General features: G+C 36.5%; 1 protein-coding gene across 3 annotated transcripts in view; it reads left to right on the forward strand.

The window, feature by feature from the left end:
• Window positions 1-908: 908 nt before the first annotated feature.
• WDFY3 (WD repeat and FYVE domain containing 3) overlaps window positions 909-25,791 on the forward strand; it is a 208,475-nt gene continuing 183,592 nt past the window's right edge. For all 3 annotated transcript variants that reach the window (XM_016213051.2, XM_016213053.2, XM_016213054.2), the window contains exon 1: window positions 909-1,447. The gene's annotated coding sequence lies outside the window, so the exon portion shown is untranslated. The remainder of the gene's footprint in view (window positions 1,448-25,791) is intronic.

Here is a 25,791-nt window from a genome sequence, read left to right on the forward strand (position 1 = left end):
GGACATTGCCAATAACCTATATTTAGGTTCTAGAATTGGGTAGCATTCTGTTATTTTGCTTTGAGTTTAAAACATGTTGCAAATAACTGTTGTATGCAGCAGTTAATATATTAAAAATAGAGCATGCAGAGTCTGAGGTTACAATTTAGGAGACCGTTCATCACTTCTGCCTGCCCTCTCACTGCCACTCGAATTCCTGACGTCACGCAGTACCTCCCTAGAGGTATCTTAAAGACTTCTCTGTGATTAAGGCTGTGTCTGCCATCCAAGTCACTCAGCAACAAGTTGTTGGATGAGTGACCAAATGAATGATTTAGGATTCAGGATGTTTCTTAGAAACCACCTAAGAGGTAGATTTTTAAAAATACTTTTTCTTCCAGTTCCATCTGGGTTCTTATAAAATAAAAAGTGAGATAGACAGCAAAGCTAGGTTATTGTTGCATAGGTTTTTGAGTGGTAATTAACTATATTTGAAGGCACTATTACTGATTATGTTTAAACTATTGTAATAGTATCAAAGAGATTAATAAACATATAACACAAGCAAATAGTTGATCAGAAAAGCATGATGTTGCTAAAAGATGAAACTATTCTTAGGCAAAAGGCTTCAGAGTTAGAAGATCCATAGGAATTAGTCTAAGCTCCTTGTTTTTTAATAAAAGAGCTTTGAGACCAAAGAAATAATTCATTAAGATAGTAGAACTTGATGAGAGCAGAGTTAAGAAAGACCAGAATCTGTATCTCATGACTCAAATACTAGTGTTTTCATATTAAAATATTGAATGGTAAGTAAAATAAATGTCCTATACAAGGCATGTTAAATAACGCAAGGTTGGTTTATAACCAGTGAGTGAGGAAGCAGTGTTTTCTGATTTTAATTTAGAGCAAATCAGTTCAGCTCTATACCACATTTATCTTCAGAGAAATAACATGATTTTTTAATTTTTCGCTCATATTTGGGTCTCCAGAAAGAGACAGAATAATCTATGATGTACAAATGAATTCTGGACTGGAAGTGAGAAGAATTCATTTCTGAACCTGGCTCTGCCACTAAATAACTGTGTTGTCATTGATTCTTTGCATAACTTTTCCAGGTCTCAGTTTCCTCACCAGTAAAACGAAGAAGCTGAACTAGATGGTCTGTAGAGACCGTCATTAAATGACTCTATTCTTTATGGATTTTGAATAGCAAATATTTCCTACCTTAAATAAAGTGTTGTCATGAGTTCCACTATTAAACCATTGGCAACACATGAAGAGATAAAGAGAGAATTAGTAGAAAATGAACGCGTCATGATGCTAAAACATACTCTGAAAATTAACTAGGTTTTCTTTCTTTTTCTTTCATCATAGATATAATACTTGTGCACATCTGCTTCAGAAGGAAAGTGCCTGCCGCTGCTGTTGTCGCCACGCAGGTTCATGCCCGCCCAGAACAGAGATTCAGGTCAGTTTTAGGATTGCTGTGTCTGTTGAACAAGGAGCCAGGAACAGCATTGTGATAGTCTTTGCTGCATTCTGCACCGCAGCAAGACCACTGAACTGTGGCTCAGGAGAGCTGGGTTTCAATCATTCTTTCCCACAGGCTGGGTAATCTTGGGTACGCCTCCTTTGCTGGATGCCTTTTGGTTTTCTGCACGTAAAGAGGCTATGTTAGGATAAATTACCTCAGTTTCAATTCTGGCTTTAAAGCATTATTACTTTTATTGTAGTTACTTACATAGAATAAAATCATGTTTTGAAAGCATTATTTCCTTTATCTTCATGGAAAAAGCTAGTTATAAACACAGGCTTTGGAACTCTTTATTGTATTTTACTTCGAGTGGCTAGTTTAAATGATGAACTATGTCTTGAGGCACTGGAAAGTACTGTTGATACCTAGTTGCCTTAGTTTTAGTCTTTTACCTTGCTTTATTTTTACTGAAAAGCTGATTTTTTTATATGAGGTTATTAGTCCTTCAGTAATGTTCTGCAGCTTTGAGAGGCTACTTTTTGACCATGGTGTTCTCTATTGATTGCAAGTGACCAGATTCAAATTAACTTCAGCCAAAAGAGGAAGTTATCAGTCTTTTGGGTGTGTCAGAGGGGACTCCAGAGGATCCAGGGACAAAGTGCAGATGGGCTATATGAAAAGCACCCAAGAAACAGATGCAATCTGGTCTCCCTCAAGCTCTCTGGAGTGCTGCTCCTGTGCATCTGTCTCACTCTCTGCAAACTGGCTTTCTCCATGTTTCCATTCTTTGTCAGGGGAAGCATGGTTGCCACTACCTCCCAAGCGGTATATCATGTAACTAAGAGTCCCAAAGAAAGGCAACTCTTAAGTACCCAATCCCAAATTTCCCAGAACAGACTGATTCTTCTGTCAGGTGCCTGTGTACAAGTTGTGACTTAGGGCAGGGTCATTTTTAAAACTTTGCCATGGTTGTCCTACCATCTTTGTTTCAAAGCCAGTTCTCTGACTAATTTCTGCTAAAATGCAGATGACTAATAATATAGTATTACTTTTTCCATGTGTATTGTATTTTAATTGGTATCAAATGTTAAGCTAAAGTCGTATTTTCCCAACTGTATAGAAAGAAGTGAAATCTTGCATTCCAGTTTATAAAAATGATTAACAGAGATACAAGAAAAGCATCAGAAATTGAAAACACCATTTTAGGGTTCAGGGAGTGGAAGAAAATGGGTGTGATTTTTGTGATTAGAGGAGGAGGGCAGATAGATAATCCAATGTATATATTTCTGAGGTAGAAATACAAAGATTGGATATAGCAAGTAAAAGAAAAGCTTTTTCTATTTAATTCTTTAAGAAAAAGACCTGAAAGTAGGAGAAAGGACCATTAGGTTTAGTTACAGCTCAACTACTATGATTTTGAAGTTATAAATTACTTATTCTCTGTGCACCTCAGTTTACTAAATCCTGGCCACTTACTAGCTGTTTGACCTTAATGTCTGGACATCAGTTTCTTTATAAAAATTGAATTGATGGTGGTGGTACTCATAAATTCTTATGAGGAATTAATTTATGCTAAGTGTTTAAAATAGCCATGGCACATGAGCAGCAGCAGGGGCTGCAGCCCTTTTTGAAATGAGTAGATTTGATTATTTGATTGCAGGAGTCCCAGCTAACTAAAAAAAAAGATAAAAATAAAAAAATCTGTGGTCTAAGATTTTCTGATCTGGACTAGTAATGTCTTTTTCCAGAATAAAGACTTGGAAGCTTTGGTCATCTACTTGTGTCCTGCATTGAGGCTAATTTTGGTATTGCCCATAAAAATCATTTTGAATGAAGTATATGTATTAGTTTTCTATTGTTACATGTATTAATTTGTTAGGTCTCCCATAGCAACTTACTACAAACTGTGTGGCTTGCACAACAGAAACCTACTGTCTCACAGTCTGGAGTTTAGAAGTCTGAAATCAAAGTGGCAGTAGGATTATTTCCTTCTGAGGTGTGTGAGAGCTAGATCTGTCTCAGGCCTTTGTCCTAGACCTGTCGCTGGCCATCTTTCCTCCCTGTGCCTTCACATAATCTTTCCTCCATGTATGACTGTATCTTTGTCCCAATTTCCCCTTTTTATAAAGACACAAGTCATACTGGGTTAGGGCCCACCCTAATGACCTCAGTTTAACTTGTATACTTCTGTAAAGACTCTTGATTACTTCTATAAATATTCTATCTCCAAATAAGGTCACATTCTGAGGTGCGGGGAATTAGGACTTCAACATATGAAATTTGAGGGGGGCACAGTTTAATCCATGGCACTACATAAGAAATTACCCCAAAACGTAGTGACCTAAAACAATAGAGGTTATCTTTTGTTGATCAGGAATCAAAGTGTAGCTAGCTTTGCTGGGTCCTCTGGCTGCATTCAGCATGTCTGCTGGGGCTGTGATTTCATCTGAAGGACCTGGGGGAGGATCTGCCTCCAGTTCACTTACATGGCATTTAGTTCCTCCTTGGTTGTTGAAGGCCCCAGTTTTGTTTTGTTTTTGGTTGTGTTCTTTTTAAAATTTTATTATGTATTGGTTTCGGGTGTACAGGTTAGTGATTAGACAATTATATACTTTACATAGTGTTCCCCTCGATATTTCCAGTACCTCAAGTGGCACCACACATAGTTATCATGATATTATTGATTATATTTCCTATGCTTTACTTACTTTTACATGACTATTTTATATCTATGGATTTGTGCTTTTTAGTCCCTTCACCGCTTTCACCTAGTGCCCCAACACCCCTCCCCTCTGGCAATCACCAGTTCTTTCTTTCTATCTATGAGTCTGTTTTAATTTTGTTTGTTCATTTATTTTGTTCTTTAGATTCCACATATAAGTGAAATGATATGATATTTGTCTTTCTCTGTCTGACACTTCACTGAGCATAATACCCTCTAGGTCCATCATGCTGTTGCAAATGGTAAGATTTCATTCTTTTTTATGGCTGAGTAATATTACATTGTATATATGTACCACCATTTTTTTACCCACTCGTCTACTTATGGGCACTTGGGTTGCTTCCATAGCTTGGCTATTGTAAATAACGCTGCAATGAGCATAGGGGTGCATATATTCTTTTGAATTAGTGTTTCTGGTTTCTTTGGATAAATCCCCAGAAGTGGAATTATTCACTGGGTCATAAGGCAGATCCATTTTTAATTTTTTGAGGTGACTCTGTACTGTTTTCCTAGTGACTGTACCAGTCCGCATTCCCATCAGTAGTGCACGAGGGTTCCCTTTTCTCCACATCCTTGCTAATACTTGTCATTTGTTGATTTATTGATGATAGCCGTTCTAACAGGTGTGAGGTGATATCTCATTATGGTTTTAATTTGCATCTCTCTGATGATTAGTGACATTGAGCATCTTTTCATATGTCTATTGGCCATCTCCACGTCCTCTTTGGAGACATGTTTGCCCATTTATTAATTGGATTGTTTTTGGTTTTGGTGCTGAGTTAGTGTGAACTCTTCATAAATTTTGGATATTATCCCTTATCAGATGTATCATGGGCGAATATGTTCTGCCATTTAGTAAGTTGTGTCTTTGCTTTTTGATGGTTTCCTTTGCTGTGCAATAACTTTAGTTTTCTGTAATTCCATTTGTTTATTTTTTCTTTTGTTTCCCTTGCCCAAGAAAATATATCAGGAAAAATATTGCTAAGAGAAATGTCAGAGATTTTACTGTCAAAGGCCCCAGTTCTTTGTGTTGGCTGTTGGCCAGTAGCTTACCTTATAGTTCCTTGCCCTGTGTGAGCCTTTTGGTTTTGTAATGTAATCTCAGAAGTGGCATCCCAGCACTCCTTTCTGTTCATTAGGAGTGAGTCATTTGGTCCAGCCCATACTTAAGGAGGGAAGATTACACAAGGTTGTGTATACCAGGAAGTGGGGTCATTGGGAGCCAAAGTATATAAGAATGAAAAAAGAAGAAAATATGCTAAGTGGAAAAACACATAAATTATAATATTGAGAAAGCTTAGTCTTAAACTTTAAACAGAAGTTTATCACTCTTGTACCATGTAACTTTATGAACAGAAAATACCTCCCTCATTCTTATAAGTAAAGGAGAAATGTAACTTTCTTTTCCATTTCCTTTTTTTAAAGCAAAGGTGGATTTCTTTTGTTTTCTTTCATTAAATCAGTTAGCTTTAGGCCTATTTTTCTAGTGGCACTTGGCTTTTCACTTTGCTGAGTTATTAACCTGCTATTTCTCATAAAATATCCAAAGGCCTAACCTCACTGTCCTAAAAAATTTTAAGAGTAAGAAGTCTCAGTTAAGATTAAGTTTATCAACTTTTCTGTGGTCACTTTCTACCACGTTATTATAAAGTGTTAGGAATTATCAGACATTTGGGGATACTAATACACACCAAAATGACCATGGGAAATGCCCAATTACAACTACTTTTACAGAAAGTAGTGGCACGATCATGAATCTTTCAGTGAGCAGTTTTCAGTATTTTCATTGATGGAGAAATACTTAGAAAGTGTTTTTATGGGTCCATTTTGTAAACTTTGTTTTGGAAAGCAATTTAGTTGTGTTTCTGGACGTGAAAGTTGACCTAGTTGGCATTTCTGTATGAGTAAATTTAAGGTAGGTAGAGGGGTGTGTATGTGTGCGCATATGACACATGGGGTAACATTTCTTCAGTAAATATAGTCTAAGAAAATCTCACATTTATTGAGAAAAGATTTTTTTAAACAATTTCATTAGACTAGATTGAGCATATGCCTCTAAAGCATCTGATTACATGACTGAATTTTCTAAATGGTTGTTTAATTATACAGTTGACTTGAACAACATGGGTTTAGACTGCTTGGGGCCACTTATACGTGGATATATTTCAATAAATATACAGTCAATTCTCTGTATCCTTCATATCCTTGGGTTTCACATCTGTGGATTCAACCAACCACCTATCAAAAACAGTATTTTGGGCCAGTTGTATGGGCCGACTGTATGTAGTGTTCTACACCATTTTGTATAAAGGATTTAGGCATTCTTCGATTTTGTTATCTGAAGTGTGTTGTGAAACAAATCTCCTGTGGATACCGAAGGTTGACTGAAGTTTTGGGGAAGTAAAAAATTATATATGGATTTTCAACTGCATGGAGGGAGGGATCAGTGCCCCAACCCCAGCCTTATTCAAGGGTCAACTGTAATTTTTGAATTACTATAAATAACATATCTTTTGAAACTTATTTTCAATTCTCACTGGGTTTGGAAGTTTAAGTCATTTCATACCATACAGACATTGAGTATTTAAAATTCAATAGGATTTTTGTATATCTCTTCTTATTAGTAGGATGTAGTTTAACAGAAACCATACAAAATTTTAAATTTAAGATTTTCTTTTGATACACATAAAATGGATTGGGAAACCCATTCTTACATTTGAATGAGTAGTAATTTTTTTTTCTTGGAAAAAAGGCTGTTGGGTTGATTATGGCAAAGAGAAAGTTTAAACTTGGCTCTTAGGATTCTACATGACCAGGATATTGACCTGAGAGGTTTTTTAAAAATAATTTGCCTTTTTTTATGAAAATTTCTAGGAATAGATAGATTTATGACTAGATTTTCAGCTTTAGACTCTGAGGAAAATAATGTTGTATGTTTTATGGCTTAGAAAAATGTTTCCAGAAATGAAAGTGTGTATAGTAGAATGTATTGTTTCTAGAACCATATATTGAGAAAGCTTAAAAAGTTTAAAGAAGGGAACTCAATACAATATCAAAAGTACATATATAGTGAATGTGAAGCTAATATTAGGAAGTTTTTTAAAAGTGTCTATAATATGTTGAAAAGTAAAATAGCATTACTAATTACAGTGTTCAGATTTTAAAATTTTAATTAAATTGTTCTTTATTTCAAGAAGTGATACTTAAAGTTTGGGACTTTGATTTTAATCACACTATCCTCTGTTGTGAAACCTTTTTCCTTAGATTTTTAGTTTATTGACTAGAGCCTGAGGTTCATATGCCTACTTGACTGAGTTGATTTTTGGTTTTGAATGTTCCTTATTTGGCTCTTGTTTTGAGGACAAAGTAGGAATCAATTTTTATTGACAGTATGATAAAAAACTGTATAAAGTATTAAAAGCAGATATAACCAAAGTACAGTGAATATGTATTTTGGTTAAGGTCCTAAAATTAGTCACATTTGCTGGTTTAAATTATGGCATCGTTGCTTATAGCACTTAGTGTTGCAGGCAATGGAACGGCGCTGGGTGTTAGTCCGGTGGGGTCAGACCCGACTTGGGTTCAGCAACCTCGGTATTTGGATTCTGGCTAGGAAAGAATGCAGAGCCAAGACCCAAACTGTAAAGGAACATTTATCTATAAAATCACAGAGGTGGAAGAAGTAATTCCTGGAAGAAGTGGGCTTAGGAAACAAGTGATAGAGGCAAAGGAAGGGCCCTTGGAGCTTGGGAGTGAGGAAGCTAATGCTAATGGTAATGCCCCTGGGGAGGAGAGGGGAAGGGGGGAAGAGGGGAAGGGGGGAAGAGGGGAAGGGGGAACGGGGAAGGGGGAAGGGAAGGGCATGTTCCCTGGAGGGAGAGCTCTGGGTCCTCCTTTCTAAGGCTTTTAGGGGAGGAGATTTTAGGGGAGGTCCCAGGGGAAGATCTAATGGAATATTCAGCAGTGTTCCAGCTGTGTCCTCTCAGGGTTGTGGACGCCACCGCTCCATAGGTCAGCACTAGGGTGGGGATCATTATCCAATGCAGCTGTTCCTGAGGTCAGCTGTGGCTGGTTTTGTTGCTTTTGTGAGCCTGGAGCTGAAATACTACTGAGGCCTAGATATTATCTCTAGGGAGGAAAGGTCAGGGGGTCCAATCCGAATGACCAGTGATATGCTAGGGGAAGAAAGGCTACCCTGGGGGCAAGGTCCCACCCTACAGTTGACCCGGGCTTTCCATCCTGGTGACCTGTGCCTGGCCTATTGTCCTCATTCTGTTCATGTCTGTCTAACTGCCTATCACACTAGGACATATTTCTTAACTTGTTATTTCCTCATATGTAAAATTAGTTTATTAATAGTATTTAATAGAAGTATTATGAAGGTTAAATAAGATAATTCTTATAAAGTGCTTAACACTGTACCTGGCACGTAGTAAGTAAAAGCTAACTTTATGTTAGCTCTCATTTGTTGTTACAAGGATTGACCTTAAGTTGTTTTCACTCATAAATTTTTGAAGGTTAGAATATGAATAAATGATGTCCTGCTAATGATGATATATAATTCTTAATGCTTAGTCCATTGATTATACATTTGATTAGCATATTGACTTTATTTTTGAAAAGTAGAATTGAGTTTGCATAAAAGAATATGAGTTTGGAGCCATTGCTTAAATTGTTGACTTAGAAAGGATGGGAAAAGGGAATGGAGGAACTTGGTGTGCTATTTTTGCTGTAGATCTGAGAAGATATTTTTGTAGTCACTAAATAATTTTTTTTAATTGGTAACACTAGGGTGTCAACTTTCCATTTTCATTTTTTTTCGACGTTAGCCACTCTCCCCTTTTGTGTTTTGTTTTGACCTCAGGGAAGGGAGTGGGAGGAGGGATGCCTGTTCCTTTCATTGTCTTGTAAAAGACGTGTCACTTGGTGTTTATTCAGATTGTTCCTGGAGCCTCAGTTTAATGTAGAACTCTACTAAAAGTCATCTTTAAGTGTATTAATCTGGTTTGAGATGAAAGTGGCCACATCTTAGCATCCTAAGAAATCCAGCCTTCTCCTTTTAGAAAGAGGATCTCTAAGTTGAGGAAATAGGGAATTTAGGAGGAAGTCTCCTGCTCCTGCACATTTTGCTCCTAATTTGGTCAAACATCTGCTTTACCTTTGCCTGAGCATGTTTTTTATGTAAATGAAAATGAAGAAGGCTGCTGCTCTCCTTAAGGGTTTGCAGTTTGAAAGTGTTATACAACATAAATGGTACAGGAGAGGAAGTGGGGGGAATCAGAAATGCCAGCTCTCAAGCTGTTTATTATCTTCCTTGTGTATAGTGGGGGAGGAACCTCAAAAAGCCTAGAGAATCATATTTTGAAAGTAAAGATTCAGTATTTTTTGACTGAAAGAAGGATTGTTGTGAATGTCTCTATGCTGAAGTAGAACGTGAGTTACAGAATTATTTGATTCAGACTTATAGGAAAGGAAGTATAGACCCATTTAAATTTTTGTTTGCTTTTTTACTTTTTACTTAATCATTTTGGGACTTATAAAAATTAGGGCATCTTTTCCCCTCTAATAGCTGAAATTATTTATAATGGTCTGCCCCCCCTTCCCCTTCCCCTCCCCTCCCCTTCTCTTCCCTTCCCTTCCCCATTTGGTTCTTTTATATTTGGTCTTACTGCTTGTTTTGTAAGTCATATATCATGTGTTCATGATGCAAGAATTGTTTTTCTCCTTACAATATCTTGAGTTCTTTCTTAACTATGTAATTGCCTACTCCAGAAGATGTTTCAAAAAGTCCCATTGCGGCGAATTTTCATAGTTACTTCTGAACCAGTAATGGTTCAAAATTCAACCTTTTTGAGAGAGTTAAGATTTGGCCTATTTATGTAAAATCTTTTAAAGATTTTCACTGCACCCAATGTCAGTAGATTATCCTGAGGTTTTGCTGTATCTGCGTGGGCATTTAGGAATAAGGGCTTTTTCTGTGGTCAGGGATTGTTGAAGGAAATTTACAAAATGTTGTCAGTAGACGAGCTATTCCTCGTGAAAGAACACCTCTTAGTGTATTGTTGCAAGGCCCCACGATAGAGATTATGGTTTTTCTTAATGTGGGTTTATCTTCGTCCTCCTTTTTGGGGATCACATATTTTTATGTTTTTCATTCTCTGCACCTGCCAAAGAATGGCCCTGTTCAAGGAATTTAGTTTTATGGTGCTACAGATTATGAAATCTACCCTCTTACTCTGAATAATAGCTAACAGTGGTAAAAATAATAATATTAATAGTGAATACTTACTGTTTCCTAGGTTTTTCCTCATATTATGTCATTTATTTTTCATAACAACCCTACAGGATTGATTCAATTATCATCCTAAATTTATGCTGCTAGTAACAGGCATCAGAAGTTACAAGGTCACAGGATTAGAAAGTGGCAGAACCAGGATTCAAACCTAGGAGTCTGTCTTCAGGACTCAGTCATCTAACTGCCCTCCTATCCTGCCTCTCTTACACATGAAGAAAGACATTACGCCCCCCCCCCCCAGGAATAGGATACATTTTTAATATATTTGGACATATATTTGATTATATTCATTATATTAAACATGGACTTCAAATGTTTTATCCTATTGCTGAGAAAAGTAAGCAAATATATACTAAGAAGAAATGTTTGGAGCAGAACGACTTGTTCTATCATCTCAGGGGACCCTTCTGTAAGGTTAACAGAAGATTTTGGGGAAGAATCTATTGTCGTACTTAAATCCCAGGCTTTGCTCTGTCCTAATTGTAGTTAGTATGCTAATTTAATACATTTGTTTCCTTTGGAAGTTCTTTACCTAAGTAGATACCCACATTGACCTTTTTCTTTTTTTTTTTCTTCTTTTTTTTTTCTTTTAATAGGTATAATTTTTATTTTTGTTTGAAGTATTACAGATGTCCCTTTTGACCTTTTTCTTAAAGAAAATTATCTTGAGAACAAATATCCTGGTACCAAAAACTATAGAACTTAAGTACAGGAAGGACAGCCAGGCTTCCGTGGAACTAAATGTCTTCGGGCACTCATTCTACATTTCTTTTTCTGTTCTGGTTTATACTCTTTTTTGTTTCTCTGCCAGATGGTTTTCTCAGCTTTCTTATCAGTATACATGGTCAGTTGGGGGTGTTCAGTTTAGCTAGCCCTTTTATTTTGCTGATCATAATCTAAATTCTAACTTTCGCTGTCATTGGAAGGACCCTTCATATCCAAGTTGCCAGTGGGGAAAGGGCCACTTCTCTAAGAAGGGCCTATGTGCAGGAAGAAAGTATCTTTAGTACAGTAACTGAAGCAAGCAATTATCTATGGAAAAAACTTCTGGATTTTAAGTTTTGATACATTTTAAAGTGAATTTGAGTTAACTCTGCTTTTTCTTACCTTTGTGGGTGCTGTGATCTTGTGGCAAACTTATTTTCCAATAGCTCATAAGAGTCTGGAATGGTGATGCATTTTAAGTATAATTTAATAGTGGAAAATAGTCTGTGAACTATATGGATGAGTTTTCATTCATATACTATAATTTTGTTTTGAAGAAGCATAGGTGCTTAAAAAATTTCAACAGTGTTCTCCCTGTCATGTATTCCACCAAAAGCTGTGTGGTGACCTAAGCTGTCATTTTTACTCGTTCGTTAGGTTCCTTGTACTCCTCCTTTCTGCGTGCTTTGCCTAAGAGCTGGGTCTCTGACAGTGGTTTGGCCTTTTAAGAATAAAAAAAGTATCTGACACAGAATTATCAGAAAAGAGAAGAACTTCTGTGAGATGGTATAAGGTGTGTGCAAATAATTGAAAAGATTTTTATGAAGATGTAATTTGCTCCCTTACCTTTTTTCTACTTTCGTGTATGTAGGACATTCTAATGGACACGGAAAACTATAGTTCAAGGAAATGTTTGTGCAGTACAACCACAGGTTTTTATCTTTGGTAACATGGGAAAATTATAAGGTTTTATGTTGAAAATATTATGATGTCAAATACATTTGTTTATAGAGGAGAAAGAAAGAGCAGTGTTGTGATTTTGTGTATCGTCACTGGAGTGGTAGCCCATTCTAAGATTTTGCAGTTAGCACTTTGTTGACCAAAGGGGGACGTTTCCTGTTTGTGCTCTATCAAAAATACTAGAAATCTAAAAACGTGGAAACTGTCCAATGTTTTTTTTTTTAATCTTTCTCCTTTGAAGCACAACTTTGCATTTTGAAAATTTAAAACAGACAGGAAATTTTAATGAATTTACAGTGTATATCTAAATACTTTCAACAGTTATCAGTGTTTTGCCACAAACATTCTTATGTTTATATACCTTTCAGAGAAGGGGCTTGGTATTGCTGAACCATTTGAAAGTAATTAGGACACGTGACTCAGCAAAGTAACAATAATTTTATATTGTCATGTCAAATCTACTCCATATGCAAATTCTCCAGTTGTCCCCAAGATTTCATTCATAGCGTTTTTTGTTTTTTATATTTGCTTGAGTCTCTTTATCCTTTTAAAATCTAGATGTTTCACCTGGCCGGGCGTGGCTCAGCAGTTGAGCATCGACCTGGGATCCAGGCGATCGGGGTTCGATTCCCGGTCAGGGCACATGCCCGGGTTGCGGGCTCCATCCCCAGTCAGGGGCGCGCAAAAGGCTGCTGATTGATGATGACTCTCTCATCATTGATGTTTCTCTCTCTTCCTCTCCCCTCCTCTCTCTGAAATCAATAAAGATATATTTTTTAAAAAGTAATAAAATCTAGATATTCCCCCGATGCTTTTCTTCTTTCTTTCTTTCTTTCTTCCTGAATGCTAACTTTGTGTAGAAATCCATGTTCCGCATTTGTTTCTTCCTGGTGTCTGCTCAGGGAAGTTGGGAAATATGTATTTCTTTCACAGGAGCAGGAAGCCACGTGAAATATTTGAGAAAAACTTACAGGAGAATTGAGCAGTGGCTGGAAGTAGTTATTGCTGGTTAACAAATGAGATAAAAAAGGTTTCTTTCAGGTTGATGTAGCAGAAGTTGGGAAAAGAAGAAAAGAAAGATTAAAGGGAATGCATGTGGCACTGAGGGATGGTATCAGGTGAGTTGCTTGATAAAGAGAGGAGAGGGCTGGGAAACCACACAGTCCCCAGCACCTAGAGGGTTAATGTTCATTCTGCTTCAGCCTAGTAGTTGAACAAATGAAGAAGTATTTGAATTTTTTGTGCTGACTGTAGGGAGGCACAGTGAGGCCAGATCAGCATAGTTGCTATTGGAAAAGCAAAGGAGGTCGTGTGCATTAGACCTTTGGTATGGTATGAAGTCTTCTATGAAAGTACAGGTGTCACATTAATGTATTGCACTGCTTCTTGCAGATTTTCCAAGGGAAAATTTGGAGCCATAGTTTTATACTTTGGCTATATTTTTATGGGTTATAATGATTGTGAAATGTCTAGGTACTATAGAGAGAAGAGTTTCAGAATCAGAAGATCTTAAGTTGCAATCTTATTTTACCACATGCTAGCTAAGCAGCCTCGTTCCAGTACCTTAGTCTCAACTGTTTCCTCCTCTGTGATGATGAAGCAGCATCATGAGAGAAAGAACAGAGGCTTTGGAGTTGGGCAGACCTGTTTCTAAAGAGCTGGTTCTTCTGGTTGCTAGCATGTGACCTTGGGCTACTTAACTTCGTTTATTCGCAGTGTTCTCCTCTGTAAAAAGGGATTGATAATATCAATTTCATGTGATTATTGTTAGGGTTAAAGAGATAATTCATGCAAAACGCTGAATGTGGAGGCTGGCATGTAGAAGTTCTTGACATACATTGGCTTTCTTTCACAGAATTGTTATGAGGATGCAGTTAAGTGGTGAAATAAATAGGAAATTCCTTTGTAAAGAATGAAGTCCTATGCAGGAAACTTAGCCAATGCCTAGGAAATAGAGTATGGATATAGAGTCATGTAGTGATTTCCATTTATTATACACTGAAGAAATCTCTGCAGTGATCGTTTCCTAAGAAATACTTTGTGGATGCTATAAATGACATTAAAGAAATCTGCTTTTTAAGAAAGTAGAATAAGTTAGTGTAAAACTTTCATAATTATACCTTTGTATATAGAAAAATGATTCATTGATCTCTCGGGGCTGTGAGCTAAAATTAGTGAGGCTAGGCAAGGATTTGCAGCTTGGATGCTTTTGCTTTTGATGTAGCTGATAGGAATTTGCTTTATATTTTAAATTTTTATAAAAGAACAAAATCTGATTAAAGATTTTGCAATTTGATGGTAGAAAAAATAATATCTAACTCAGAGTTAAGGACTGTTAATCTGTTATCCAGTTGGATTTTTTTTTTTTTTAATAGCTTGGGACCTGGTGTATGGAACTAACGGGTAAGAATATGTATTGTTAGCATTACACATTGGTTAAGACTTCATTAAGAATCTGATTATATTTTCACCAAAAGTTGATTTTCCTTTCTCCCATTTTTACAAAACCTGAAGAGGAAGACACAGTGTCTTTATAAGTGCAAAGATCTCTGAGCATATTTCCCAGTGGAATAGAAGATAGGTCAAGCACTTTCATTTTTAGCTATCATTTAATTATTTAAACAAACTGTTTGGAGAGTAAATTAAACGACTTTGTTGCATTTAAAAATTTGTTGTTCTATTGGCCATATATTTACATGCTTAAACCTGTAGAAATCCAAGCCAAAGAGCCTATCTGTAAACGGATTTTTTATTCTCTCTTTCCCTCTCCCTTCCCCTTCCTCTGTCCTCTCTAACCCCTTCCCCCTCCCTCTTCCCTTCCCCCTGCGTGCACACATGGACACACACACACACACACACACACACACACACACACAGAGTAAACATTTGTCCTTCAGACTTTAAAAATCTTGTTAGGACTAAATGAGTGCGGTAATTAAAACAAAACTTGTGGGGAGAGGAGGCCATGCTGAGACTTATTAATCTTCATTGCTTCTGTTTAGTTTGTTGTCTTCCTTTTTTATTTTGTTTTTAATCCCTAAAAGAACAGGTTTATAGAAATCTTCCAGTTCTAGGACAAGAGCGTGAGAATTTTTATAAACTGGAAAAGAACTATTAGAAGTAAGCTTTTTGTCCTGAGAACTAAATCATTTCATTAACTCTTTAATGTATATTTTGCCACGTGTTGTATTTTATATTCTTAGTGTGAAATATCAAGAAATGTTTATATTTATAAAAGAAAATGTTTTATTTTTTTGTGTAGCTTGAAATGGAAAGTTACTTGAATCTATGACTGATATCTAAAATCTACAGATATGGGTGCCCAAGTGGGATCCTAGAATTCAGATATAACTATGTATTGTATAACTTTTGTATATATAGGGTGGAGCAAAAACAGGTTTACAGTTGTTTGTATGGAAAATAATACAATAATTAATAAATAATACAAGAGTAAACTCTGTGATTCATATACTCGCAACCGTAAACCCACTTTTGCCTCACCCTGTATGTATGAACACAGATACATATTTTAGAAATATGAGTTCACACTGATTTCTCCAATTCTCACTTTTTCTATAGTGAGAATATGGGCTCCTAACAATACCAACATTTTTACTCATTTGCTGTAAACGAGCATCATCTAAAAGAGTTTCAGAATTGCTTTACCTATACCACTATAAAATCAAAAAGCAAAACCAGTCCCCCACCCTTGTAGAAAACTAACTTCATTAGTTTCTTGTTTAGCCTTCTGATTTTTCTTTTTGTAATAAGCAGATTTATGTATGTTTTCTCATTTCCTTTTTCCTCACACAAAGGGGTAGTGCGCTGTCTGTATAAGCACTTAGCTGTTTACACTGAAAAATATACCCTGGAAATGATTTCATATAGGTTCACAGAAATTATCGGTATTCTTCTGTGTGAATGATACCGGTTTATTTACCCTGCCTTCTATGTTTGGCTGTCTGGTAGTCTCTAGTATTTTGCAGTTACAGAGTGCGGGAAGGAATAGCCTTGTGCACATGTCTTTATACTGTTGGAAATATATCTTCAGCGTAAATATTAGAATTGGGATCACTGGGTCAGAGGGAGGCTTGATGTGTGGTTTTTGCTAGATGTTACCAAATTTCTATACATGAGGATTGTGCTACTTTGCACTCCCATCAGCAGTGTACTAAGAGCATGGCTGTTTTTCTGTAGCCTTACCAAGAGAGTGTATTGTCAACCTTTTGAATTTTTTCCAGTCTGGAGGGCAAGGAAATAGTATCTCTGTATTTTTCTTATGGGATAAGTTTAACATTTTTTCAGCCCTGTAAGTGCCATATGTATGGGGGAATACCTGCACATGTCTTTTTTCATTTTTCTCGAGGATTTTTGGTCTTTTTTTCTCCAGATATTAAGGGCTTTGTATATTAGGAATATTAGTTCTTTATTTGTAATGTATGCTGCAAAAATATTCTTCTACTGTTCTTATTTGTCTTTTGATTTTGCTTATAGTGTTTTTTTGCTATTCATAAAAACTTTTTAAAATTTTATGTTGCCAGAGTTATTAATGATTTCTATTATTGCCCAGGTATTTTGAGTTATAGTTAGAAAACAATGAATTTGAAATGCATTTGTTGTATTTAAGAGTAAAGGAATGAGATAGTTATATACAGCAGAGAGATAGGAATAATTCTCTGTGCTCTATTTATCACTGGCCCCCAGTCTTACATTTAAAGCCAGAACTGCAACAATCAGCTATTTCATATATAGAATATGCCATTTTATTTATTTAACTTTTAACTTTTTCTTACAGGTAATTTTATACATCCTTAAAATGAACACTTTTATAGCTATCATCTGGCTTCTGTAATTATCAATTCTTTTTAAAGCACCTATGCCAAATGACCTAGATTATAGGTTTTCTATTATTGTGAATTATCTTTGTAAAGAGGAAGACTTGAATTAGCCTTGTAGGCTTTGGCCAACTGGCCCCCCAGGCTCTCTGGCCTCTTTTCAATAATCTTGGCACCATACCTGACATCTTTCAGGCTTCCATAACCACCATTCCACAGATCAGAAGTGTATCAATAAAAGGTGAGAGAGCTAATAGGTAAGAGCCTCTTGTTGCCATGGATCAGTGAAATACTCGAAAGAGGTCTGGTTGATTGATGCATTAAAAGTTATATCTCTTATTTCAGGTCAAAGTAATTACTATTTACTGTATATATACATGTTCGTATGTATATATAGCCATTTGTTTTCTGTGGTTCCATGTTAAGTAATTAGAGTAGAACCAGCAAACATTTCTTACCAGTGAGTCTAAGAAGACAACTTACAGATATTTGCTAGCCAGAATCTCAGCACAACACAGAAAACACTCAAAAATTCTAATTTGCTTAATGCAATTTTCTTTGTATTACACTTATTTTAAATTGAAATTATATTGCTTTCATTTGATAGCCTCCGTGGAAATGGTTTTGTTAATTTAGTATATTAATTTTCAATTTATCAAGAGGCCATGATTAGTTTGAAAGAATGACTAGAGATCACAAGAGCTCTGGGATTTCTTCCTTTCCTTTAAAGGGCCCCTGTTCTATTTGGAACAACATTCTTCATAACACTGGAACCCAGCTAAAGTACAACATTAGAGTTTTAGAATAGCTTTCCCTTCTCCTTAAGTAGAAGCTGATCAGTCACTTGCCACTGGCCGAATGCTGAGAATATCAGTATTCTTCTGAAAATACTTTGTTAGGCAGGAAGGAAATGTCAATCAGTGAACTCTTCATCTAGTGATTATAAGCTGCTTTCATAAGTTAAATCCACATTTGGTTTATTTTTTTCACTGGGAAGAGCAGTGTAGTGATCCAGGGAAGACAGAATGCTTGCTGGCAAGAAGTGGGTGAAGAGGACTGGTATAACCACAGGGAAAGCTGCTGCGTAGGATTGTACTTCGTTTCTCCTGTGCCCATCTCCAGTGGACTTGCCTCCGTGGACTCAGTGTTACCTTTGCTTGTATGGTGCATCCCTTAACCTGTCGTTTTTGTGGCTTTCTGCTTTTGTTTTGTTTTAGTTACCATGTTGTTCATCCCTCTTCTAAAATTAGAGCTTGTCCACAAAAAAATGGTTTTCTTATTAGCTATCCAGCATAATGATAAAACACGACCATTTTTTAACTAATATCTTACCCCTAAATATGTGGCAAGGCTCTACTTTTGTGGATTTAGGATTAAGTTTATTATGAAATAGGTTCTTTATTGGTTTTTGGAGAATAGTAGCATTCCTGATTAGAAAACAGCGTGGCAAGTGATTGGTTTCCTGCCGCTTGCCAAAAGCGTGAGACACATTGTGGTGCTTGTGTGTGTGTACAGTTAACACCTTTTCTCTCAGTTCCTGTTAATTGAGGTTTGTACACTTAAAGTTTCTACTATCTAGAAGTTCCACAGTTTTGATTGTTAAAATTTACACATTTTTCTCTTGGATGTTCGATTTTTAAAACCAGTTTAAAGGGAAAATTCTAGAGATGTGGAAGTAGAAACAAAGTAACAATAGACAGCTGAAGACTTCCAGCCTGCAATGAACTTGGCTTTTATTTCCATGTGTGAGTTGAGCTTGTCTTGAATGCCAGGTTCCTGCTATAAAAACAAAAACCCTTCAATCGGGTTAGTTTATAGGCTTCTCTTTTAGTTTGGGCAGTGGAATTGGATGCTTGATTTTAACATTGGTATATACTTTGAAGGTGGAAATGTATCAGTTTATGTTGGTCTGAAAACTGTGTTGTGATAGACTTTAGATCTAATTAAATTCTGTGTTTCAGGAATAATATTGAATGCTTTTTTAAAAAATTGTGGTTAAAAATATACACAACTTAAAGTTTACCATTTCAAGCATTTTCAGTGACATTATGTGCATTCTGAACTTTGTGTAACTGTCTTTCCCAAACTTGTCATCATCTCCAATAAAACTCGATACCCATTAAGCAACAATTCCCCATTCTTCTTTCTCTTGGCCCCTGGTAACCTCTGTTCTACTCTCTGTCTCTTATGAATGCCCATTTTCTAGATATTTCATCTAAAGTATGATCACATATTTGTCCTTTCTTTTGTGTCTGACTTATTTCACTTAATATAATGTTTTCAAGGTTCAATCCATGTTGTAGCACGTATCGGAACTTCATTCCTTTTGTGGCTTAATAATATTTCATTGTATGTATATACACAAATTGCTTACCCATTAATTTATTGATCAGCACTGGTTATTTCTACCTTTTGCTATTTTGAAAACCGCTGCTATGAATTTTGGCGAACAAGTATCAGAATCCCTATTTTCAATTCTTTTGGGCATATACCTAGAGTGAAATTGCTGAAGCATACGGTAACTGTTAGTTTAATTTTTGAGAAACTGACATAATGTTTACCACAGTGGCTGAACCATTTCGTATTCCCACCGGCAATGCACAAGATTTCCAAGTCTCTATACCCTTGCCAACACTTATTTTTCTTTCTGTAATAGTAACCATCTTACGTAGATGTGAAGCAGTATCTCATTGTGGTTTTGATGTGTCTTTCCTTGATGACTAATGATGTTGAGCATTTTTCATGTGCTTATTGACCATTTGTATATCTTCTTTGGTAAAATGTCTATTCATGTCCTTTGGCCCCCCTTTTTTTATTGAGTTATCTTTGATGTTGAGTCGTTTAGGTATTAAACTCTAGTCAGAGATAAGATTTGCAGATATTTTCTCCTTCCTATGGATTGTTTTTTCACTTTCCTGTTAGTGCCCTTTGATGCACAAATGTTATTTTATTTTGATTAAATCCAGTTTATCTGGGGTTTTTTTGTTGTTGCCTGTGGTTTTGGTGTCATATTTAAGAAACCATTGCCAAATCCAAGGTCATAAAGAATTGCTCTTTGTTTTCTGTTAAGAGTTTTATAGTTTTAGCTTTTAAATTTAGGAGGTCTGTGATCCATTTTATGTTGATTTTTGTATGAGGATTAAGGTAAGAGTCCAACTTCATTTTTTTACATATGGATATCCAGTTTTACTAGCACCCCCCTTTTAAAAAAATTTAACTGTTCTTTCCCCATTTAATAGTTTTGGCCCCCCTTTTTGAAAATCAGCTGGGCATGTATGTAAGGGTTTATTTCTGGGCTCTGTATTTCATTGGTCTATATGTCCATCCTATGCCAGAATCCCTCTTCTTTTATCTCAAAAAGGGAAAAAAAATTGAACTATACTTGATATCATCAATAAAAAATGTTACAAATATACAAAGAGTTGGGCTTATCAGTTATAAATGCCTATTAAGGTTTTAATTACGTGAATCATAATGATGCAAAACCACTTATGCCTTCATCATATTGATTTTATAGCTCCTTTGTTTCTTCTTTTTTTGGACTGGTGTGATTTTAAAATTCAGAACGTCTTGGTGGTTCTTTTTCTAATTTATAAGGAATGCCATATATACTAATTAAAATATTTATTTTATTCTAAATATTTTTATATTACTGTGATTTTTCTCTTAGAGTTTTGGGGATATTGATGACATTTATTTTCAAATACAATCACAAATACCTTCTTAATGTCAGTGGATTTCACCTACTACTTTTTTTTCTTCTCATTGCTAATGTATTTCAGGCCATCGTTCTGCCTAAACTGAATGCCTGTGATTTCCTCTTTACTGTCTGTGTTAGAGGACTCTCCTTTGGAGCTCTTGTCCATACTGCAACAAGAGTCTTCTTTATAGAATGCAAATCTGACTTTCTTATACTCAACTTCTTGAAATTCTCAGTGTCTCCCTATTGCCTTTAGCTAAAGCTTGGAGTATGGCGCATGACACCTTTCTTTACCCTCCTGGTGCTTGTATCTCCAGTCCCATCATGTGTTGTCATATATTCTTTATTCCTTATACTCTTTCCTCCTGCAACAGCTTCTCTCATCTTCCCCTCCCTGTGTCTTTTGAAATCTGATATTTTTGCTAGGTACTCAGGTAGGGTCTTATATTTACCTTTTTAGAGCACTTTTACTGTTTTGCAGACTACTTAATTTTTGTCCCCTCTATGATAGTGATGCTTAGTGCCTTATTTTTCCTCTGTATCTAGGAGGCCTGGAACCTGGGGCAGAGTAGTCACAGACTGATGCTTACTGAATGAATAAACGAATGTGTATTAGTTACTTATTGATATAAAATAAATTACCCTAAAACATAGGTGCTTACAAAAAACAAACATTTATTGTCTCAGTTTTTGTGGGTCACGCACTCAGGAGTGGTTTAGCTGGATGGTTCTGCTTAGAATCTCTCATGAGGTTATAATCGAAATGTTGGCTTAGCCATTTGAGGCTTGAGTGGGCCCAGAGGATCCTTCACTCACATGCCTGTTGACCCATGGCCTCAGTTTCGTGCTGGCTGTTGGCAGGAAGCATTAAGTTCCTGTTGAGGTGGACCCCTCCAGTGGGCTACTTGAATGTCTTCACAAGGTAGAAGTTGACTTCCTTCAGAGGAAGTGATCCAGGAAAGAGAGCAAGGAGGAAACCACAGTGCCTTTTATGATCTGGCCACACAGTCACTGCCACCATATTCTGTTCCTTAGACACACGTAACTAAATTAATTGTGTTAATAACACAATTAGGAAAGTAGTTAGACTACCTTGAAGGGAGGAATATCAAAGAACTTGTGGATATATTTTATAAGAGAATGTGACAGTGATTTATGATTCTGTCTTAGACCTGACTCTCTTTATAAAATACGTTTACCCAAATGGAAATAAATTTTTAAACTATGCTTTTATTAAAATGTTTTACTTGTTTTTTACAATACAAAGTATCTAGTTGCACATAAATATAATTATTTAAAGTCTTTTTAGCCTAGTGTATGTAACTTGCTCATTCAAGAAAAATTGGAGTAGTTAATATATGCCAGGTATTTTTACTAGGTGCTGAGTATATTCATCAGTGAACAGAACAGACATAGTCATGTCCACTTGGAGTTTATGATCTGGCAGACACCAGATCATAAACAGATAAATTATTTGCCCGTAGTGATAAGTGCTATCTATGGAATAAATGAAGACAATGAGGTGATAGAAGATTTTGGGAAGGCAGAGGTATTTCTACACTTTCAAAAAAGGCTTGTCTGGGGAGGTGACCTTGAAGCTGAAAACTGAAGGAGCTCTCCCTGCCAACAGCTTACAGGAAGAGGGAATGCCCTGCAGTGTGAACAGTTGGTGTATGAGGAGTTGAAAGGATGCCTGGAGATGTCCAGGGGGAGAGTGGAATGAAGTTTGAGAGGTAGAAAGGGATCATATTATCTATAGTTTAAGAGGCCATGAAAAGGAGTACGGATTTTATTCAACACATTAAAAACCATTGAAGGATTTTGAAGTTACATATTACGCTCTGTGCTAAAAAACACAAAAAAAGGCACTTTGGTTGTAAGAGAGAAAGTGAGAAAATAGTAAAGAGGCTGTTGTAATAGCCCACGTGAAAGATCATGGCATTTTGCCCTACTCGGTTTGGCTCAATGGTTAGAGCATCAGCCGGTGGACTGAAGGGTCCCAGGTTTGATTCCAGCCCAGGGCACGTACCTTGTTTGTGGGCTCCATCCCCAGCCCAGGTCTGGGGCATGTGCAGGAGGCAACCAATCGAAGTGTCTCTCTCACATCTCTCTCTCTCTCTCTGTCTCTCTGTCTCTCTCTCTCTCTCTGTCTCTCTCTCTCTGTCCCTTCTACTCTCTCTGAAAAGCTATGGGAAAAATATCCTTGGGTGAAGATTAAAAAACAAAAAAAGATCATGGCAGTTTGATTTAGAGTGATGAGAGACAAGAGGATGGATTTGAGATCTAGTCTGTAGGTAGAACCAATGGGGTTTAACATGAAGTGTGAGGCGGGGAGTAAAGTAAGGACAATACCCCGGGTTTTGACTTCAGCAGGTGGGTGAATGGTAATATCCTTAAATGAGATTGGAGGTCAGTGACAAGGGAAATCAAGAGTGTATTTTTGACATTGTGAATCTTGTGATGTCTGCAAGTCATCTAGTGGATATGTCAGATGGCACATAGTTATGCAGTCATGGAGCCCAGAGATTTGAGAGGATATATACAGATGGTATTTAAAGTTGTGGAATGGATGAGATTTTTCCTCAGGAGGGAATGCTCTAGGAACTCCAGCTTATAGAATTTGCATGTGTGGGCAACATTCTTGCTTACTTTGTAAAGATCAAAAGACAGAACTGTAACACAAAAAGTCTGGTTTACACTATCTAATATATATTAAAGACATGTGCTTTTTGAAAGTTTTTAATTTGGCAGCAGTATGGTACATGAGAGAGAAGTTTAAATTTCCACCCAGCCACTTGTTAAAGGAATGGTGCCGCTTACCAGCTGTGTGAATTTGGAATTTTACCTCTCTGAGCAGATATATTTTATCTGCTAAAGGGAATAAAAGAAGAGTTGCTTTGAAGACTAGATAAATTAATTTATCTGAAGTGAGTAGGACAGTGTCTGGTTCATAGTAAACATTCCCCCCCCCTTTTTTTTTTTACACTTTCCTCTTCCTTGCCCTTTATTTATGTGTATGTCTGTGAGCAGGAGAGCCACCTTGAAACAGAGTTGTTATTTTTGTATCTGTATGTTTTTAAATATGTTTTTACTGATCTTGTAGAAAGAGAAGAAGGGAGAGAGAGAGAAACATCAATCGGCTGCCTCCTGCACACCCCCCACTGGGGATCCAGCCCACAGCCTGGGCACGTGCCCTGACCGGGAATGGAACCAGCCACGTCTCGGTGCATGGGACAGCACTCGGCCAAATGAACCACACCAGCCAGGGCCAGAGGTGTTTTTTTAATGTACATACTCCCTTTACTCTTATATGGTAATAGGTAGATCGATTGACCAGTATAGACATATAACACATAAATATGTAGATGTGTGTAGCATAGTTTCTTAAATATCTTGAAACTATGTTTTGCTAAATGCTCATACTGTTTGGTCTTTCTCTTAGACTGTCTGCTGTCGTTAATGAAGGTTGTTTCTTAAATAATGAAACACTAGCATAAAGGTTTGTTTTGAAATATTTTTGAAGTCTGATGAGTAGGAGAATGAATTAAAACAATATTATAAAAATTATTTTTACTTGTGTATTAAAGTTCTGTAATTAATACAGAATTCTCAGTTGCACACTAAATTGTTCATTGTCAGATATAAAATTGGCTAATGTAATACTTGGAAGGCAAAGATAAACTGTTAAATTTGAATCCATGAGGTCTGTTTCTAATTCTTCTTTCCCCTCCCCCACCCTCCCAAATAAAAGCAGTGACTCAAACAAAATCTCTTCATGTATGCTCTGCTGTGGAAAATATTTTAGAGGTGTTCCATTACGTTGAAATATGTGATCATGTGTCTAATTCTAAAGGGAAAACATTTACCTCACGTGTATTATTTCAGTTTTTGTCACCTAAATGTACCCAGTACAGCTACCAGTGTTTTGGAAAGACTGACATGCATTGTAGAGCAGGACCTCCTTATGTAGTGCCTGACACGTGGCATAGCCTGCAAAACTTCAGTCCTTTGTTCTCTATTAATGTTTCTTGGTTCTCATAGGTGTTGGCAAAGTGTTGCAGAAAAAGCCCTTGTCCCCTCTATACCCTGTGATACTGTGGAAAATCCTGTCTGGTATATATATGTATCACAACCCTCTATTACTGTTTCTCATCAATTCTTAGGTGCACATTTTTTCTCATTTGCAGAATTTTGAAATTAGATCATCTTACAGTAGATAGGATAGGAAATTATTGTGTCATTTTTTAATTGGCAGCATTTTTTTCTTGGTGGAATATAAAATGATAGTTTTTTTATAACCTTATTAGGTTTGATGAATTACAGTAGCCCTTCAACTGTATGCCCCTAGCCATAGAATGCATTTTATATTAACTTATGGTTATGTAAAGTAAGAATCACTTTTCTTAAGATCAGATTGTGTTATTTACATTTGTATGTGTTTTTTGCTTGATATTAAGTTCAACATAGAGGTCAGCAAACTTCTTCTGTAAAAGGCCACATAGTAGCTATACTAGGCTTTGTGGGCTATAGGAGCTCTGTTGCAGCTATCTAACTCTGTTGTTACCGCACAGAAGCAACCTTAGACAATACAAATGAGCATGGCTATGTTCCAATAAAACTTTATTTACAAAAACAAACTTCAGGCCAAATTTGGACCGTAGGCAGTAGTTTGCCAACCCCTAGTAGAGCATTGTAGTGATCAAATCACTTATGAAACATTTACTTCCCAAAATACATCTCCTAGATCATCTTTGAGCCTTTGCCCCCCCATGTGTTCTATATTTAAAGTTTTCTTTTTGTTCCCATCTGTTGCTTGATTCATTCCATCTGCCTATGCTTAGCTCAAGGTCATCATTAAGTTCATGAACCAGTAGATATTTTGTCTTTCTCCATGTGAGAGATTGGCTCAAATCTGCCACCTACTCTGAAAAATGATTTGTCGGTTTGTGGTTTATTTGTTATTCCATAGGTAAGCTAAGATCAGTGAAAAACTAATAAATTAATTGGTCAGAAATATTTTAATACTGTACCTGAGAATAACAGTTTATTTACTTTAATTCAGTCCTCTGCCTTGATTGTCAGGGTTGGTACCAGAAAGTTGACTACATTTGGATCCATGCT

The sequence above is a fragment of the Miniopterus natalensis genome, chromosome 1, assembly GCF_054644295.1.
Source record: "Miniopterus natalensis isolate mMinNat1 chromosome 1, mMinNat1.hap1, whole genome shotgun sequence".
NCBI lineage: Eukaryota > Metazoa > Chordata > Mammalia > Chiroptera > Miniopteridae > Miniopterus > Miniopterus natalensis.